Genomic DNA, 18,107 nt, shown 5'->3' with positions numbered 1-18,107 from the left:
GTTACTTCCACCTCCGCAGGAGAATGAGTCCTTCCAATTAGGGTACCCATCCAGGGAGGGAATCCTGAGGGACAGAGACTCAGGATGAAGAAGTCCTGCAGGATCCTAGAATGTGAGGCAAACTGGTGAGAAGTAGCCCCTCTTTCCTTGACTTTTTTTTTTTTTTAAAGCAAAATGTCCAAAATACAATTTATTTATGTAACAATTTTGTTTAGGGTCTGCCCTTGATCCAAGATTCTTGTGTTTATACTGGACCAGAGGTCTTTGAACCTGACCTCAAACCTCAGGTCAAGGCTAATGAAGCATTTGCAGTACTGCTCTCGAATTTAGCAACCCAGGCCAGATGGGAAAAATGAAATCTACTTCAGGCGAGGTGATCCTGGGTGCTGACCAGCAGTGTGTCCTAATTGTCCTTTGCTCACAAGGCAGGTGAATCGCACAAGGATGTGCCATCCAGCACAATCTAGGTCAAAGGCAAAATCACAGACTGGAGGTCTGTGGGTGCTAGCTCCCCAGAGAACATGACAACCTCCATCCTTTCTTTTCCAATGTCTCAGGCTCTGGGGCTCGGCTACCTGTAACTGGGAACTGAGAGGGCATGATCATCAGGCAGGGCAGCACAGAATGGCCCACCTCTCCAGACTTTCTGTGCACCATGTGCAGGGTTCAGCTCTGACTGTGTGCCCGCTGAGTCTCCAGCTGTAAGAGTCCTGTAAGGTTGGTGAACCCCTTCCCCTTGTCAAGTGTAATCCATCCAACTAAGTGTTTTATAAACAACAAAACACGTACATCAGGGGTTTTACATGTACATTCTAATTCAAGAAAATTTAGAAAATACAAGTAAGAAAACGGAAATGTCATCCTATCACTAGAAAACCTCAGTCGATTTTGGTCGAACATCCTTCCTGCCCTTCCTGGAACTCTCTAGCTTTTAATTTGCAGCTGGAAAGGATTCCCCTGTGGTCTATCATTGGCCACCCCGACCCCAGGCAGAGATTGGCAATTTATGTCTTTGGGGAAGAGCCAGTTTGTGTTTGCATTCTTGGGCCTGGAGGGTAAATGGAGAGGAGAATGTGGAACTGGGCCCTTTTTCTGCCTCAGGGGTGGGTCTGACCTGCCAGAGAGAGAAGCATGCTTCCAGTTCTGGGCAGAATTCAGCGTAGCTCCCTCAGAGCCAGGACTTCAGATATGATTGCTCTGCTCTGCTGAGTGAAGGGAGGGAGGATGTCCTCTTTCAGTAATGTATTGCACTACTCTTTCCTCCCTTGGCAGGTCCCTGTCATGGAAAGGCACGGAGTTGACTGGAGGTACTGCCTCCTTGGCCAGGGGCCACCAATGAGGGCGCTGTCGACCCCTCCAGTGCCTGCCATTGATGCTGCTTTGGTATTCCTTTTATATTTCCTCATTCGGAGTCTATATTTAGTCTTTTCAGCACTTGAACACGCACAGTGGTTAAATATGAATTCTAAAACGTCATAAACCAGCAGCCTACTATTCCATTTAAAATGTGTGGGGAAATGTAGCGAGTGCTCGCTGGCTCTGATGAATCACCTTAGGTTTCTCAGCATCTCGCCATCTCTCTTAATTCCAAATGGCGCAGGGAAACAGCTGGGGAGAGTCGGGCTCCTCTGAGGCCGAGCCTGGCCAGCTAGAGGATGCTCTCTGCTGGCTTGGCCTCTCCGCATGCAGTTCTGCAGGCTTTCTGTTTATTTTGCAATTAGCACTGAAAGGAGACTCATGGGGATATTTTTGCATGGGGGGCCCAGAGTTTATATCTCAGAACTTCCCCTCTTCAGAGCACGGGGTTCTGTAAGGAGGGTTTGAAAACAATAGTGCTCTGTGCTATATATTCCTGATAATAAGCCTTGGTAATTGCGTGATCCACAAACGTGAGCCTTCTGGTTCCCAGCCTCCAGTTCCTCCACTTGCTTTTCTCCAGCAATCTGGACCTTTACAGTGTCTTGGCCTCTGACCCCCATGGAATGCTCTTGACTTTGGTATTAATAACAATTGTGTTCCCTTCACAGTCTTAATTGCAAATGCCCACTTCCCCATCACAATTTTCTTCTTCCGGCTCATCAGAGTCTTCTCTCTCTGATGATTCTTTGACTTCCTGTGGACCCACAACTGATCAATCCTACCACCAATGTTCCTGACGACACCTGCGGGTTCTCACTACCCTTTGCGCCACCTCCATGCTTCATCAGGCCCCTCAGCATTATCCCACCCACCAACACACAACCAACTCCCTTTGACCCCTATCTCCCTTCACTGCACCTGCCTGGCAAAACCACAACCCTGGCTGAGTTCTGTTCTGCCCACCATGTCTGCACCTGTCCCCTTTGCTGCTGCTGGTCCTTAAATTCAATTTCACTCACCTGCAGGGGGTTCCTGGTACTTGCCTGCCTTTATTTTTTTGTCTTCCTATACCACTTATTCTGCCACTCTTCAAAACAATGATTTCACATTTTCTCTTCCTTTCTCAAACCCTCAGTTCTTTCTACCCCTTCCTTCTCCATCACAAGGCTGATGCTTCCAAACTCACTGAGATAATAGAACCATCAGTCAACAAATTTGCCATGCCTCTACCAGGCCCTAGATCAGTGTGTTTTGCCTTCCTTCCTAATATAAGGGAAGAGTGTCCTAAGCACCTAGCAGTGATGCTCAAAGTCTGGGCCTGAATCCTGATGGCAGCTCCAGTTTCACTTGGAAGATCATCAGAAATGCAAATTCCAGACCTACTAAATCAGAATCCCTGGGGTGGGGCCTGGGAATCTTTTTTATCTGATTTTCTCTAAGGAATTCTTATGAAACATGGAGTGTGAGAAGCATTGAGCCAAATCCCTTCCTCTGTCACCTGCTCAATGTCCCCTCTGGGTGCATCTTTCCACTTTTCCCACTTTAGTGGTTCATGTCCATTATCATAGGAACAATCTGGAAACAGAGCCTTCCCCCACCTCACACCCCCCTTTACCTGCCATCTCATTGCTCTACTTCCCTTCAAACAGTGTTTAGCTTCCACCATCCCTCCAGACTGCTCTTGCCAAGATCACTGTGGCAGAAATTGGCTAGATGGTCACCATTTCTTCTTCCTGGGCACACCACTATGTTTCAAATGTGGCCATATGCTAGTTCTTGCTATGGGAAGGTGAGTGGGGGTGATGTGCCCCCTTCATGCTGAAGCATTTGAGCATGAGTGTGCTTCCACAAGGGCTGCCCTGTCCCTTTCCAAGGTGACCAAGGAGGTCAGACATGGAAAATGGAAGAGTCTTATCCATCTACCCAAATCACCATATAGAAGACCATCTACCCAATACTTGAGTGGACCAACATGAGTGAGAAATAAACTGTTTATTGTGTTAAGTTACTGATATGGGAATTATTTGTTAGAGAAATAAGTCTGCCTTAAATAAATGTCCAGGTGATCTCCAAGTTTCTAATACCAGTTGTCAATTCTCAGTTATTTTCACATGTGACAAAATAGCAGCACTTGGCAATGGTTCCTTCCTGAGAATTTTTTTCTGCACATATTCCCTAAGCCTTTTTAAAAAATTTAACTCAATTTAACATCCTTTGCTGATTATCCTTTGGGTAAGATTGCCCCAGGACTCAGTCCTTGGATCTCCTCTTGATTGGTAGTCACTCCTTTGGTTTTTTTTTTTTTTTTTTTTTTTTTTTTCAGTACTGGGAGTTGTACCCAGGGTTGCTTTACCACTGAGCTATACCCCCAGCATTTATTTATTTATTTTTAGAAGTTTGAGACAAGTCCTCACCAAATTGCTGAGGTTGACTTCAACCTTGTGAGCCTCCTGCCTCAGCCGACTGAATTGCTGAGACTACAGATGGTCACCACCACACCCAGCCAGGACACTCCTCTGTCAATTTCAATTTCAGCCTTGGCTTTAAATGCCTTCTCCACAATGATGGTTCCCAAGTGGACATCTCTAACCTGGCCCAAAGACCTGGGCTTGTCCCACTGCCTACTGTATACCTCTCCTTGGTGTGTACCTCAAATAGCATATTCAGAATCATATTCCTAAGCCTTTAAACCTGCTTCACCTGTAATCTTCTTCTTCCTGGTAAATGTAATTCCTTCCAGATGTTCGGCCAGAAACTGTCAACTCCATCTCTATTTCCCACATCCTATCATTATCAAGTCCTATGGTTCTGTCCTTAAAAATACCTGTATCCTCTTCTCATCCTTACATTGCCACCATTGTGGGTCAAGCCACCATCCTCTCCTGTTTGAATTGTTGTGTTCCTCCTAATCCCTCCCTGACACCTGCTTTCCTGCCTCACTCTGTCCTCAGTAAAACAGCTTAGATCATACACATGATCACATTATTCCCCCATCTCAGTATTTTCCCAGATTTTTCAGAATTAAACCCAAAGTCCTTAAGGACTCTTTCTCTCTTGACTCTCCTGGTCTCAGTCAATTCCTATAATGCTATCTGCTTTGCTGTTGGAAGCAAACTCTGGTCTGGAATATACTCTCCCAGATATCCATGGTTCACTCCCTTCTTTCAACCCTCTGGTCGGACTCACCCTAACAGAGTGACTTTCCCTGATATACACTCTGCCCACCCTTACCCACACTCCATCACCACACCTGTGTATTTACCTATTAGTTTTTTTGTTTGTCTCCTCCCACCACCAGAAGGTAAGGAGTGCAGGGATTTTGTCCCCAGAACATAGAATGGCATAAGGTACACCGTAGGTGTTCAATGAACATTTGTAGAATGAGTGAAAGAATGAACAGCTAAATAGGATAACTGCAGCCATTGGCCTAGGTGAGGAAGAAAGTTTTTAAAAAAATTTTTCCAATTAGTTATACATGATAGTAAAATGCATTTGATGCATCATACATAAATAGAATATAACTTCTCATTCTTCTGGTTATACATGATGTAGAGTTAAACAGACATGCAATAAAAAATGCACATAAATTAATATGGTCTGATTCATTCTACATCATTCCTATCCTCACACCCCCTCCCTTCCCTTCACTCCCCTCTGTCTTGACAGTCTAAAATACTTCCATTTTTCTCCCCACACCCTTATTGTGAGTTAGCATCCACATATCAGAGAAAACATTTGGCCTTCAGTTCTTTGGGATTGACTTATTTCACTGAGCATAATATTCTCCAGTAAGGAAGCAAGTTTCACAAGTTGAATTTTGCACATGTTCTTCATTTCTGGTGAATCTAGAGTCCTTTCTTACTCCCCCTGTGAATTTCATCTGAAGGATCTTGTCTTCAAAGCCTTGTGAGTAGTCTACTTGGGACCATGCTGTGTTATTACCTGTCCACCTTCTCAAGAGCTGGCCTTGCCAACACTTGGTGATGTCCTACTTGAGTCTCCAGCACAGATTCTTGTTCGTGTAGCACCAGGGCTCCATTTTACCAGCAGGGAGGGCTCATTTCCTACCTGCTCAGGTCTCACCAGAAGCAAAAGACAGCTTCCAGGTTCTACTTTTGCAGAAGTAGAGGGGAAAAAGAAATCATAAAACCATCAGAAGCAAGGATGAAGCTTAGGACCTACTCAGAACCAGGATTCTTTAGGGAGGAGCATGATAGGGCCGATGGCCCAGCAGGTGCTGCTTCCTGCTGCTCCCGCTCTCTGACACCATCTCTGGGAAAGGTTGTTGGAAATAGCAAACACACAGGCTGGTTGATGAAAAGGCTGTTTATTCCTAGTACACTGGACACTTTGTTCAGGAATCGTTCATCCATTTGAAAATATTGCCCTTGAAATGGTGCCAAGGTCGTTGCCTGCTGGGGTTATCAGCAGTGTGTGTGCCAGCTCTGACAAGGGCATTTTAATAGGTGTATCATTTCCCTGCCAAAGTGACTAAAGAACATGAAATAGTTCATTTGTATTCAATGTTCACCCTGCATGTATTCATAATATTCCATTTCTGTTGGGACTTTAGGAGAAAAAGAAAGAAATGAATTGATAGGTTAGGAGATGAGGAACTACTTTCAAAAGGTGTTTTGAGTGGTGCTCACTCACTTTGCAGTTCTCCATACCCACTTGCAGTCACTGCATACCTCCCTTTGCAAACCACTGGATGGTTTTCAAAAATGTTTACATTCGTCTCTCCTCTGATGCTCAAATCAACCTTATAAGTGAAAGCCATGGGGACCCCCTTATTTTAGATGAGAAAACTGAGGCTCAGGGAAATTCAATGGCATGTGTCAAACAAGGACCCAAGTCTCTTAATGCCTAGGTTTGACCGTGTCCATCCCATCATGGTGAGCTGGGCAGCAATGGGGGTATGAGGAGGGAGAGGATCTAGCTGGGTTTGGTCAGAGACCCTATGTTATGGTTTGGATGTGATGTGTCCCCCAGAAGCTCATGTGTGAGACAATGCAAGACGGTCTGGAGGAGAAATGATTGGGGTAAGAGAACCTTAACCCAATCAGTGGATTAATCATCTGATGGGATTAATTGAGTGGTAACTGAAGGCAGGTGGGGTGTGACTGGAGGAGGTGGGTCATTGGGGGCATGACTTTGAGATATATATTTGCCTCTGGCTAGTGGAGTCTCTCTTCTTTCTGGTCATCTATGAACTGCTTTCCTCCCCTACACTCTTCTGCCATGATGTTCTGCTTTACCTTGAGCCCCGAGGAATGAAGCCAGCTGTCTATGAACTGAGACCTCTGAAACTGTGAGCCCTCAAATTAATTTTTCCTCTTATAAAATTTTTTCTGGTTGGGTCTTTTAGTCACAGTAGTGAAAAAGCTGACTATACCCTGGAAGTGAGTGTGCATGAAGAGCAACTTTGTTAGCTGGAGCCTTCCATATCAACCAACATAAGGCAATAAAGTTTCTCACCCTGACAGCCTTGTGGAGATCTACCTGCTGAATGCACAATGATAATCCACTCAGGCATGGCAGGCACTGTGGGGACATCTCCATCAGGAGCTTCAGGAGACCAGAGTTCTAGTGCCAGCTTCACAGTCTATAGGTCCATGCAATGACCCTGAGCACAGGAGGTCTACAGTCTGTAGGAGACATTTGGTAACACATGTTTGCTCCCTGGTATACACAGTCAAGTTTTACTGCAATGGATCAAAGCAGGCTGACCAAGTTTGTGAATGCAACATAGCAGGAAAATGCAGCTAATAAAGACAAATGACAGATGAGGCTTCTGGAAGATTTGAGACTGGATGGAACATTTTGATGAAAACTCGAAGGTAAATGGACAGAACCGTCCCTGGGTTTAGCAATAACTACACCTGTGGCAGCATTTTTATTGACCCACTTCTTTCTTACTCGTGGAAAATATTTGGTAAAACTAAATACACGTTTCAACTGAAGAACATCTAGAAGTGTTAATTGATCAGAGGCTCAGTATGACCAGAGGTGAACAAAGAAGCTAGCACAGCCATGGGCTGTCCCTATGGAGATGGACCGGCCATGCCTTGGCTTGCTTACGCAGCCAAATACGCACAGGGCTCTGTAAGAATGCTCTTATTAAATTCATTGACAAACTGGAGCCAGGGCAAGTGGTTGGGAAATCATGGTCTATGTCAGGAGTTATGTGGCCTGTGAAGAAGAATCCTCAGTGGGGTGACATGGTGGTGGTTTTCTTATAATTGAATGGTCAGGAGAAGAGGAAGCACGGAATCTGTGGGCCAGCTGCAGGGCCAGAGCTGTGCCAGTGAATGGAAACTTCATGGAGACTAGCTGTCAGATGGCCAGGAGACCTGTGAGGCCGTGAGCTGCTTCTCACCAGACATGTCTGCTGGTGCAGAGGTCCTGCAGTGGTGAGACTGGGGCTAAGGGCAGGTCTGACACCTGCAGTCCAGGAAAAGGGAGACCGTGTGAGTCTGTTCTAAGTAAACCAAGTGGGCTGGAAGATTTGTGAGCTTGCATTTATTTGGTACCCATTTTTTTTTTTTTTTTTTTTTCCTTTTAAAGTAATTTTCAAAGGGTTGCGCTTTCTCTCCTTTTCTTTTTAAAGACTTTTTTTTTTTTTTTTTTTTTTTTTTTGGTTACTTCATAGATAAGCTGACCTAGTCTAGAAAAGACATTTTTTCTTTAAGCAGAGCTTTTGGGTGCCTGAGTAATTAACTCAGGGTCAAGAGAAGCTATCTGGAAAAATGTAGCTCACCTCAGGCTGAGAACACTGCAGAAATGAGGCCCAGAGTTTCAGGGATTGTTATAGTTTGAATGTGAGGTATCCCCCAAAAGCTCACGTGTGAGACAATACAGGAAGTTTCATAGGAGAAATGATTGGGTTGTAAGAGTCTTAACCCAATCAGTGAATTAGTCCCTGATGGGATTAATTGAAGTGGTAGGGTGTGGCTGGAGGAGACTGGAATTGGGGCATATATTCATGTCTGGGGTATATATTTTGTATCTGGAGAGTGGAGTCTCTCTCTGCTTCCTGATGATGCAAGCTGCTTCCCTTTGCCATGCTCTTCCGCCATGATATTCTGCCTCACCTGGAGCCCTGAGGAATGGAGCCGGCCTTTATGAACCAAGACCTCCGAAACCATGAGCCCTCCAATAAACCTTTCCTCCTCTATAATTATGCTAGTCAGATCATTTAGTTGCAGCAGCAAAAAAAAAAAAAAAAAAAAAAAGCTGACTAAAATAGGGACCAAACCAGGGTGACTTTGGACTGAGAGTGTTTCCTGATGGTGCATTTGCCTTTGGGAAGGAAAAGTTCTGTGGCCCACACACCCATGCTATTGTTCCTCACAAGCCACAACTAGGTTTCCCTGAACTCCCTCCCCACCCAGCCCTTCCTCCCCAGCTCTAAGAATTACCAAGGCCTCTGAGCAGTAACAGATCCCCCTGAGCTAAATTTGTATTATAAGGCCTTGCCCGCTGCCCCCTGCCCCCTGCCCCCTGCTTGACTCAGGGGGAACCATCCACAAGTGGGCTGAACTCATCAGGGACCATCCCCTATGAACTGCCCTGTAGTCAGGTAGTTGGGGCTGGCTGGAGCTGGACATGAAATGGGGCCAGTGTTGACAGCTGCCATTTTCTGACATGTGCTTTCAATCAAACAATAACATCCCACTTGGTTCAAAGAGCTAAGAAGGAACCTGATGTGGGTATGGGTGCCCAACACTTTCCTTCTTTTCTCAGTAACTGTGATTTCCCTAAGGTGTAATTGCTATTAGAACTTGCCTAAGTGGTCTTGAAACTCGTGACTCTTTAGCACTAAAAACACATATATGTGGTTTTAAGATCAAAGTGACTGTCATAGCCAGGTGTGGTAGCACTCAGCTATAATCCCAGCACCTCCAGAAGCTGAGGCAGGAGGATCATAAGTTTGAGGCCAGCCTGGGTAACTTAGTAAGATCCTGTTTCAAAATAAAAAATAAAAATGGCTGGGAATATAGGCCAGAGGTAAATTGCCCCCAGATTCAATTCCCAGCACTGCCAATTAAAAAAATAAAAATAAAAATGATTTTTAAAAAAGTATAGTGACTATTGTGAGCAGAGGTTGTGATTTTGGTCTGTGAAATATCTGATATTCCATCCTTTTAGAAAAAGAGGTCTGAGTGGGCAATGGGTTGCATTAGTGATTAATCTCACAGGACTTTTGAGTTTGGCCATGGTGGCGCATGACTGTTATCGCAGTAACTTGGAAGCTGATCATGAGGAGGACCATGAGTTCAAAGCCAGCCTCAGTAACTTAGTAAGGCACTAAGCAACTCATCAAGACCCTGTCTTTAAATAAAATATAAAAAGGGCTGGGGATGTGGTTGAGTGCCCCTGGGTTCAATCCCTGGTACCAAAACAAAAAAACAAAACAAAAGCTCCTTTTGAGATTTTTATTTTTTATTTATTTACTTATTTGTTTATTTATTTGGTACTAGGAATTGAACGCAGAGGTACTTAACCGCTGAGCCACATCCCCAGCCCTTTTTGTGTTTTATTTAGAGAGAGGGTCTCATTGAGTTGGTTAGGGCCTCACTAAATTGCTGAGACTGGTTTTGAGCTCATGATCCTCCTGTCTCAGCCTCCTGAGCTGCTGGGATTACAGGTATGTGCTACGGCGACTGGCTCCTTTTGAGATTATTAAAATGATAGGCATACATCCACAGTTGATACTTAGTGATCCAGGACTAATGCCTTGTTTTTACTGCTATAGAATGAATGTGTGTGTCCCTCAAAATTCATCTGTTGAAACCTTAACCTAGTATTACGAGGGAGGGTGGCCTTTGAGAAGTGACTAGGTCACAAGGGTAGAATCCTCATGAATAGAATTAGCGCTCTTATAAGAGATCCTGGAGAGTTCTCCTGTTCCTTTCACCATCTGAAGATCCTGAGAACAGGGCCTTTCACCTGCAAACCAGGAGGCTGGCTCTCATCAGGGCCATTTTGCTGGTGCCTCTGTCTTAGACTTCTCTGTCTCCAGAACTATCAGAAATAAATGTCTGTTTTAGCCTCACAGTCCATGGTATTCTGTTATAGCTGCCTGAATAGACTAAGAAGCTTTTAGTACTTTTGTAAACTCCTAAAACTCATTCTGAAATTAAAGGTCTTATATAATTTTTAAGAATATGGTGTGTCAACAAGAAATCACATTTGGCTGTAAGTTACAGAGACCTGAAAAACATACATAAATTGGGGTTTTTTTCAAGTAAAAAAGAAGTTTTGAAGATGGGCCTCCAGGGCTTCACAGGACCCTGAGTCTCACAGCAGCTTCCACTGTTCTCATTGGCTTCATAGTTCCATCATCTGTCAAGAGAGGCTGGAATATGTAAGCAGGATTCATTGCTGCCTCTGTCAAATGAGAGTTCCATGAAGAAGGAAGAAGTGGAAGGGGTGTCTAGTAGTCTGTGTTCAATGTGTGAAGGAAATCTTCAGTAAGAAACAGTCCATTGGTTTAACATTTTATGATCAAAACCTAATAAAATTTCCTATGAATTTTTCATTAAGGAAGCATATCACAGGACAGGGTATGTAGCTCAGTGGTAGAGCACTTGTGTAGCATCCATGAGGAACTGGGTTCAATATCCAGCACAGAAAGACAGGCAGAAGAAAAGAAAGAAAAGAAAGAAAGAAACATTAGCCAGGCATAGTGCAAGCCTGCAATCCCAACTACTTGGGTTGTCAAGGTAGGAGGATTACAAGTTCAAGGCAAGCCTGAGCAATTTAGTGAGACACTATCTAAAAAAAAAAAAAAAAAAAAGGGAGGGGGTGGGGATGGGTTAACTGGGAAAGTAGATCAGTGTTAGAGTGCTTGCTTATCATGTATAAGGCCCTAAATTCAACCTCCAGTACCAGGGGAAAGAAATATTAATTAATTAGTGTTATAAAAGGACTGTGGGTATAGCTCAGTGATAGCATGCTTGCCTAGCATGCATGAGACCACAGTAACACACACACACACACACACACACACACACACACACGGGCCCACAAAACAACATCACATTGTTAAATCTCTGAAAGGCTTTCTAAAGCTGACCTATCATGGCTTCAAACTAAATTGTGCATTTAATTCTTAAATGTCCCACCAAAATCAACTCTTTCTAATCTCCTGATGTCCCTGTATGGAAAGCCAGAGCTTATTCTTTTTTATCTTCATCTATCATGTTCAACCAGTTGCATCTCTTATCTGCCACTGTCCAGACATCTCAATCTATCTGTTCCTTTCCACCCCAACTACAATTCAACTGAATATCCACTCAGGCAGGCACTATGCTGGGCTCTGCATATGTGAAGATCATTAGGGCACTTAATCTTACTACTCCAATCCTGAGTTACACCCCTGTGCTAGAGCTAGAAGGCACAGCTGATTTTCCTGCATCTATTTCCACATCCATTCCTCCACATAAACTGTGCTTAAACACTGTCTTCTTCTTCCTGCAGTGTGCAATCAAAAACCTGTGTTTTTTCAACAGCCTTTCCACCCTGTGCCCATTGTGACTGTGCAGTCGTAGATCCTCCTGATTCTGTGGGAGGAGCATACATTCTAGAAAGATCCCTGTGTAGTCACTTTCTGCCACTGTGACCTTAGTTAAAATATCTGGCTCCAAGTGGTAAGTGGGCAACAGAGCTGGGGAAGCAAGGAACTTAGTGAGTGTGGCAGAACAAGGAGTAGTAAGGGAAAACTGAAAGCGCCTCCTGTCTTAAGAAGGTCCTTGACCACCTCTGATCAATGCAGAGAGGCTTCAATGACTCTTGAAAGGATTAGGCCAAAGGGCTTCAGGGAAATTTCTGTGCTTTTGCTTCCCAGGGTGGAAACCCTTGTCAAGTGTAAAATACAAACAACACTTGGGATAGAATGAGAGCTTTACGATGATCTGTCTGGGGCCCATAATACAATTCAGCATCTCTTTAGAGCTCCCGCTATTAAACACTTTCAAAATATTTCACTCATTCTTCACAATCATTGAAATGCTTAAAAAAAAAAAAAGCACTTTAAGATTCCTCTAGCAGAAGCATCACCAGCAACCTCCAGCACATTCAGAAAGACGTAGTCTCCAGACCTGTCATCCTCTTTCTCTCTTTTAAAGAACTCTTTGTAGAGCTATTGACCAGAAAGAGGTGAAGTGGATGTTATTAGCTCCATTTGCAGCTGAGGAAATTGCAACTCAGAGTGGCTCAGTGACTTTTCCGGAATCACAGCGGTAAATGGTAGAGTTAGGAAGCTAAGCCTAATGCTCCCATTCTTGTCCTGTTGAGGATATAGTGAGAGCAAAGAAAATGGTGGCAGAGAGGGAATAAAACCCATTTTCCCCTCCCCACTACTCCTGCTGCAAATGTTACCAAGACATCTGGAGAACAGGAGGAAGAGCACAAGTGGATAGGGATGTGCTGGAATTGGACAGGCCGTGAGTGTGTCCAGGAGACTAGGGGGTAGAGCATGTGGCCGTGTGAAGGGAGTGGTCACAGTTCTAGAAGCAGGATCACAGGGGACCAAAGAAGACCAGGTCTCCTAAATACCTTTAGGGGGTGCGGATTTAGACATTGGATTTGCCCTGTTAGTTTTTGAGCATCCATTTACTGGTAAACGTACCTCAACTTCCTGTTTGGGAATTATTACTAACCCCATCCTCAGTCCATGGATTTCTAGAGGAGCTGAATCTACACCCAGAACAGGAATCAGGAATGGACCTGGGCCTAAGCTAATCAATCCATCAAATTAATCTCAGCAAAGTGATTGGCTCGGGAACGGGCGCTGACTCAATTAGAGCCAATAGGATTTCCCCCAGGTTTTCCAGAACAAAGACGATTATTTTTTCTAGGTGTGGATCTAGAAGTGTGTGATTTTGGATGTTGTATGCACCTTATAATCAGGAGCCTTCTTGAAAATGGTTTCAACAAATAGGAAACAGCAGAGAGATAGAGATAAGTGGGATTCTAATAAACTTCATTTGAAATCTGGTATACAAAAATATTCCTCCTCAATTTTTCAGTTACGTGAGTCAATAATTTCTTTTTTGTTTTTTGTTTTTACGCCAATTTGGGTCATGTCTTCTCTGAACTATAGACAAACGGATACTGTTTCATAAAGTAAGATTTTAACTTTATATAAATAGTCTGCAGAGTTAAAGTTTGTCACATAGATTTATTATCATGAAGCTTATATAGAATTATGTTAGGAAAGCTTGCAAAGGGCTTTTGCTTTTGAGAATAATGACATGGCTGGCATCAGATTATCCTTCACTCAAGAACAGCCATGAAAACTATGCTTAAAAACACAGCTGTTTGAAAGCATGAAGAAATGTCAAGGCCGCCAGGATTGGAGGGGACAGGATCTCTGAGAGAACAAAATACAATTCCAGTTGAAAGCTCAGGGTGTTGTGGAAAGTGACAAGCTAATTTTAAAATTTATATGGAAAGGCAAAACGTCCAAGAATAGCAAGGACTATTTTGAAGAAGAAAAAACATTTTCTTAGCACTACCAAAAAGGAAGAGTTAGAACGGTATCGCCTCAAGCAGATGAAGAGACCAACAGAACAAAAGAAAGAATCCAGACACAGAAATAGACATTTGATTTTCAACAAAGGTGCCACTGCAATGCAGTGAAGAAAAGATGGTCTTTTCAATAATTAATGTGCCGAGTCAGCTGGATACACATTTGAGAAAACAAAAAAACAAAAAAAAAAAAAACAAAAAAACCTTGACCCCTACCTCACACTATACACAAAAATCAATTTCAGATGGATTAAAGACATAAGTGTGAAATATAAATACCAAAGCTTCTAAAAGGTAACATTAAAGAATAGTTTCATAATCTTGGTGTAAACATTCATCCTTAGACCAGTAGACACGTTTATTATCTTAAAGGAATATTGTGAAAAATATTATAAATTTCCATTCAAAATATTAAAGAATTAGCCAATTGATTGAATTTGACTTTGTTAAAAATAATTTTTTTATTTATTACAAGAAAATGTGAATACAAGTCACAGAGTGAAAGAAGATATTTGCTATGTATATATTTGACAATGTACTTGTATCTAGATTATATAAAGATTTCCCATATGCCCATAAAAAGATTGCAGACTGCTCATTTTTAAAAGGGGGACCAAAGACTTAAGCCACCCTTTCAAAAAAGGATATCCAAATGACAGGCAAATATATAAATAGATGTTCAGCCTGGCACAGTGGTATACCCCTGTAATTCCAGTGACTCAGGAGGCTGAAGAAGGATGGGAAGTTCAAGGTCAACCTGGACAATTTAACCTTGTCTCAAAGGAAAAATAAGAAAGGCCTGGGGATGTAGCTCAGTAATAGAGCATCTCTGGGTTCAATCACACACACACGCACACACACACACACACACACACACACACACACACACATCAGGGAAATGCAAACAAATACTACAGTGTGATAATACTCCCCATGTGCTATGTGACTAAAATTTAAACAATGGATAATACCAAGGATAGAGGATTTGGAATATCTAAAATGCTCAGTCCCTGCTGGTAGGATATTAAGGTGCACACAAATTTGGACAACTGCTTGGTGATAATTACCAGAGTCAAACATTCCCTGATTCTCTGATCAACCATTCCATTGCAATGTTAATATTCTTATAATTTCTCTTTGTATTCTCCATAGTTTTTGTTTCCTTAATTTTTTGTTATATAATTTACTACATAACTACTTATAACTGCTAGATCATCATTGTGATTTATACCTTTATCATTCTAAAGCATCATCTTAATGTTTCTTGCCTTAAATTTGTTCTTGTTTGATTTGCAGGGTGCCAATTCCTCTTTTTTGGTTTCTTTCCTTTATATATTCTTACCAATCCTGCTGCCTCCAGGTGTCCAGTATTTTGGTGCATAAGGCCCCGTCTGCATTGTGTTGGCCTCACTGCCAGCCAGGGAAGACCCATTCTTGATCTTTAGAACTCACCTCTCACCACATGTGGCAGGGGAAATCCTCTTCTGTCTGTGTCCTGATCTTTGGAGCAGGATCCCCAGCAAGGTGGTGCAGACCCTTAGTGGTCCAGTTATACTCTCTTACTCTTCTCAGCATTTGTCTGAAGCGCCCTCCCGCTTCCTTTCTACCCGTCTAAATCCTAGCTGTCTTGCAAAGCCCCATGTGAGTCCCATCTCTGAAGAAAACCACCCCTGATGAGGCCAATCCTCCAGAATTGCTCCTTTTGTTTTACTCAATGCTGCCTTTTCCCCCATAGGATGATGTTGGGTTCAGCTAAATAGAAAACCCAGTTAAAACTAGTTTAATTCATAAAGAAAATGCCTCATATAACATGAAATTCAAAGGCACAGTGATTTCAGGGCTGGTTAACTCAGGTCCACCATGTCTAGAAAGGCCCATAGCCTTTCCATCTTTCCATGTTGTAACCTCAGCATGTCAATCACTCCCCTCACAGTTGCAAGATAGCAGCTCTCTAAATGTACCCAACAGGATTCGACAGCTGTTGAGAGAAGAGATTGGATACCTCTTTGTTATTTTTTGGAGGTACTGAGGATTGAACTCAGGGGCACTCAACCACTGAGCCACATCCTCAGCCCTGTTTTGTATTTTTTTTTAGAGACAGGGTCTCACTGAGTTGCTTAGCACCTCACTTTTGCTGAAGCTGCCTTTGAACTCTCAATCCTCCTGCCTCAACCTCCCAAGCCACTGGGGTTATAGGCATGTGCCACTGTGCCCGGCAGATTGAGCATCTTTTTAAAACATATTTTTAAAAATTTTAATTGATACTGAATAATCATACATATTTATAGGATTCAGTGTGGCATTTCAATATATGTGTATGATATGTAATGATCAGATCAGGGTAATCAGCATCTCTATCATCTTGAACACTTATCTAATTTCTTGTGTTGGGAATATTTAAAATCTGAGTCTCTGCTAGCTCTTTTGAAATATACAATGAATTGGTGTCAACCATAGTTATCCTACTGTGCTACAGAACACTAAACGTTATTTTTCCTATGAGCTTAGATGCCTTTTGAAGGGGGAAGAAGACGTCCCACAGCCTGCAGCAGACTTTCATCTTACATCCTTTGACCAGCATTGCAACCGTGGTACAGCCAATGCTAGACAGAATATGAAGATCCCATGAGTAGCTTGGGCAAAGCAAGAGTCTGCCCAGTAGCAGGGGAGGGAGCCAGACTCCCTTAAAGCACATGGACGACCCAGCTTCTGAACAAATCTGAAGAGTTGGTAGCTGAGAAGTCTGGGGAGAATGGATATTAGGTAAGCAGTCAGTGGAGCCTGGTGGAGTGCTTATCTGCTTGTCCAGGACTTCGCCACATATGGTCTGACACCATCCATAATGCTTCCTGGTAAAATCCTTGAAAACCTGGACCAGGTATTATTCATGTCAGCATCTCCTGCAGAGATTGGCACTTGATAAATGTCAATTTGATGACTTATTGAGTAGGGGAAATAAAGAGTAATGGATGACAGGTCGTTGTGGGGGCAGCAAAGGTAGTCATCAAAGGAGAGGAAACACTGCATCATTCTAGAACATTTCTTAATAAAAGAGACGCAATCCTTACATCAAGGAGGGTGGAAGCGATGGCAGGTTTGCAGAAAAGGCAAAAGCCAATGAATCTGGGGAGGCTCTGATGTCAGCCAAGCCCATGGAAAGTGAAATAGTTATAGCATCTCGAAGACTGGGCTTGTATCCTGTGTAACTTTATTAAAAATTTCCCTCCTTGAATTTCATAGATATTTTAAGAATTAGAATAACCTTATACTTGTTATTAGTCAATAACCAATATGTTCCAGTGTTATTCCTTACAGAGTGCCACAAAGTGCCACTACAGTTTAATTACCTATCCCAAGTGCTAGTGGAAACGAGCAATGACACGTATGTTTGTGAGTGTGGGTGTGATTGTATGTGATGTGTGTGTGAGGATAAGTGAAAGTGAGGGGGAGAGAGACCAACTGAGCCCCTGACAGGGAGCAGTGACAACATGTGGGTCTAAAACATGCCTGCGAGTTCTTTGAGGCTTCTCCCATTAAAGGGTAGGGTATGGGGCAGGGGATGTAACTCAGAGGTAGAGTGCTTGCCTAGCGTGGCCACAGCCCGGGTACAATTCTCAGTATGGCAAAAAATAACAAATAAGTAGGGTATATATACCCTCCCCTTGAATCTGGGCCTTAGTAATTTGTTGGCCAACTTTAGTAACTAATTCTCCTGGGGAACTTGCTTTTGGATCCTGGAGATGCCATGTAGGAAGTCTAAGGTTGCCAAATTTTAAGGAAGGCTCACTCATATTGAGGGCCCAGGTGTAGGTCTGCTTGCTAATAATACCAACTGAAATCTCAGTCAAGGGGGTTTGGTGTACAGCTTAGTGATGGGACTCTTATCTAGCATGTACAGGTCCTGGGTTTGATACTAAGCAAAACAGAGAGAATGATTGAGAGAGGGGAGGAGAAGGAAAATGTCAGGGGGAAGGAGGAGGAGAAGGGGAAGAAGAGGGGGAGGAGGAGGAGGAGGAGGAGGAAAGCAATCACAGCCAAGGAGACCAGCCACCACCAGAAACATGAGTGAAGATGCCTCCAGGTGATTTTTGTCCAGTTACTGAGTTGCCCCAGCCTTTACTACTGAAGCCAGGACAAGCTGTCCTCACATAGCCTTTGCCCAATTTCCTCAGAATCAGTGAATGTAAAACAATGGCTGTCTTTCACTGCTA

General features: G+C 43.2%; 1 long non-coding RNA gene across 1 annotated transcript in view; it reads right to left on the bottom strand.

Moving 5' to 3' along the window:
- Nucleotides 1-16,061, bottom strand: part of LOC306665075 — a 238,796-nt gene extending 222,735 nt beyond the window's left edge. Inside the window, exon 1 of the long non-coding RNA XR_013764910.1 lies at nucleotides 16,026-16,061. This is a non-coding gene — a long non-coding RNA (uncharacterized lncRNA). The remainder of the gene's footprint in view (nucleotides 1-16,025) is intronic.
- Nucleotides 16,062-18,107: the final 2,046 nt, after the last annotated feature.

This window comes from Sciurus vulgaris (genome assembly GCF_902686455.1).
Source record: "Sciurus vulgaris genome assembly, chromosome: 7".
Lineage (NCBI taxonomy): Eukaryota > Metazoa > Chordata > Mammalia > Rodentia > Sciuridae > Sciurus > Sciurus vulgaris.
The sequence above is the reverse complement of the archived record's forward strand: the minus strand, read 5'-3'. Positions and strand labels throughout refer to the sequence as shown.